This window comes from Microtus ochrogaster (genome assembly GCF_000317375.1).
Source record: "Microtus ochrogaster isolate Prairie Vole_2 chromosome 14 unlocalized genomic scaffold, MicOch1.0 chr14_random_2, whole genome shotgun sequence".
Classification (NCBI taxonomy): Eukaryota; Metazoa; Chordata; class Mammalia; order Rodentia; family Cricetidae; genus Microtus; species Microtus ochrogaster.
This window is the reverse complement of record NW_004949097.1, coordinates 12849217-12851860: the sequence shown is the minus strand read 5'-3', so window position 1 is coordinate 12851860 and position 2644 is coordinate 12849217. Positions and strand designations below refer to the sequence as shown.

The 2644-nt window shown below is 46.4% G+C and overlaps 1 protein-coding gene across 2 annotated transcripts in view; it reads left to right on the top strand.

The window, feature by feature from the left end:
* Window positions 1-2644, top strand: part of Itpr2 (inositol 1,4,5-trisphosphate receptor type 2) — a 408993-nt gene that overhangs the window by 113045 nt on the left and 293304 nt on the right. The window lies entirely within an intron of this gene.

The following is a 2644-nucleotide window of genomic DNA, read 5'->3' as shown; positions in this document are numbered from 1 at the left end:
ATCCTTAATAAATAAATAAATTAAAAAATAAATAATAATAATAATAATAATAATAATAATAATAATAATAATAATAATGGAATAACAGGAGCTAAGACCTGCAGGTGGGGTTGCTGTTTATCTGTGCACGATCCTGGTGCCTGCTGAGCATGGTATCCTGGTCTTTTCTTGTGCCTTGCTGTATGTGCACCTACTAAGATACGTCTTGTGGCAAAGATCCAACAGGCACCTGAAGCAGGAGAAGGGACTGAGGGGAGGAACAGGAGATGCTCAGGGACTGGGGAGCTCTGTGAGTGGTGGGGGACTGGGAGCCGTCTACATGACTGTATGGGAGCAGGCATTTGAGGTGGGCTGAGTAATCAGATTGGTTACTTTTCTTCCCTGGGTCCAAATTCCTGACAAGATCAAGAGAGGGAGGGCTTGTTTGGAGCCACAGTTTGAAGGTGTTCAGACTATCCTGGAGGGGAAAGCACAGGGCACGGCCTTGCCTCTTGGCAGCACAGGAAGGGAGAACAAACAGGAAGTTGGATTATAAAGCCGCAAGGTCCACCCCCAAGTGACTTACTTCCTCCAAGGGAGGCTCTACCTGAAGACTCATCCTCCCCAAACTCCGCCCCCTGCTGGGGACCAAGTGTTCAGCCGCACTCTGGGCAATGGGGTAGAACAAAAGAACGGTGCTGGAAAGTGGCCGTGTTCCTAGGGCAGCCTCGGCTGTGGAGGCCTGGGGTGGCTCGTGTGGCTTGTAGACCAAAGCTGTAATCTGCTAGTGAAATTTATTTCAAGTCTCACTCTGTCTAAAAAAATATGTAATTGAGTCCGGAGAGATGTCTCTGTGGTTAAGAGCACTGGCTTCTCTTCCAAAGGACCTGGGTTCAATTTTCCGTGCTTACAGGGCCGCTCATGTCTGGGTGTAACTCCAGTCCCAGGGGATCCAGCGTCCCCTTCTGGCCTCTGCTGGCATGGCAGGCACATGGGTGTACATACATACCTGCAGACAAAATGCATACACACTAAATATAGTTTTTAAAAATCTGTAATATTTCACATTAGGTTCAATAATACAAATGTTTGACATAAATATATTCATGTATTGATCACATAACATTTTTTTTCTTCATTCTTTTTTTCTCCTTATCTAGTAGGAGGATCTATGTATTACTGGTGGTTTTTTTTCTTTTTTTTTCGAGACAGGGTTTCTCTGTGTAGCCCTGGCTGTCCTGGAACTCACTGTATAGACCAGGCTGACCTCAAACTCAAAGATCTGCCTGCCTCTGCCTCCTGAGTTCTGGAATTAAAGGCATGAGTCATTAATTGCTGAGTTTAGTTCCTGAGGGACTGTGACCTGAGAGAGGGTTGGGGGCGGGGCCTGAGACTCAAGGCTATGGATCAGGAGGGAGGAGGTTGAGGCAAGCGAGCAACACTCAACTGGCACTCATTTTGTTTCAAGCTTGACAGTTTTAACAAATCAACTCAGTTTAAATAGCACCCAGTTAAGATAAGGAACGGAGACCGAGGAGCTGAGTGAGGCACTCAAACTTATATTTTTTTTTGTGTGTTTTGTTTTTCTTTTTCTGGTATTGGGAAACAAACTTGGCACCAGGTGGGCGCTGTGGCTTGGCTATATCCTCAAATGCCAGACTACAGTTTTAAGAATGAATCCAATGTGTAAACCCAGATTCTGAGTCATCTCCGAGAACCTGGAAGTATTTTGGCAAGAAAAGATTTTTTTTTTCTCCTTAAGGAAGACTGTGTTAAAATATGTTGGCTTTGGAATTCAGCTTTGAGATTAAGAGAGGTCCAAAAAGAATATTTAAAACAGATTAGCTAGACAGTAAATAATATGTCAAGAAACAGGAGCAAACTGACAGTTTTAACAGGCCCTTAAACGTATCATGTATTTAGATGCATACCATATAATATATAATATAATAGACACCTCCAATGCCATCCTGGTGACGAACCTTGTACTTTCTGGTTGAAATGCTGCTGCTGGGAGCATACTGCCAGTTTCACCACATTCCCGTAGGATGGCAGTGTAGACAGGGTCCTTCGTGTCTCCACGTGAAGGAATAGATCCAGAAGGCTAAGACAGACTTTAGGCATTGGGGATCTGGCACTGGAGCATCCTGGGCAGCGCCTGACAGCTGAGAGGATATTGTGGCAAGGAAGGCCTGGAGGCAGATGGCTGTGTGGTAATGGCCGCATAAGACAGTGGTTTGCTCACATCTGGAACCAGGTGTTCAGAGTACCGGGTGGGGGTCCGCCCTGAAAACACCCATCTTCCTGTCAAGTAAACACATTTGAGCACACACATAATCACCCGCTGGGTAGGTGTTTACGCGGTCTCTAGATTCCTTACATTGTGTCACTGCTGGCGATCTCCTCCTCTCTTGTGCTCTCCTCCCCTCCCCTCTCCTCCCCCCTCCCCTCTCCTCCTCTTGAGCTAAGTCACTGATCTGACCAAGGAACAAGGACTCCTGGGTGGCTCACTGAGGGTCAATGTTCTTCTTAAAAAATAATAAAATAAAACGGGGTGTGTAGGGGGTGTTCTTCTTGAACACGGGGCACGGGACAGACACGCACGGCGGAACAAACACAGACACGACACGGCGGCTCCCACGTGGGTTCGCTTTAATGGGGGAGG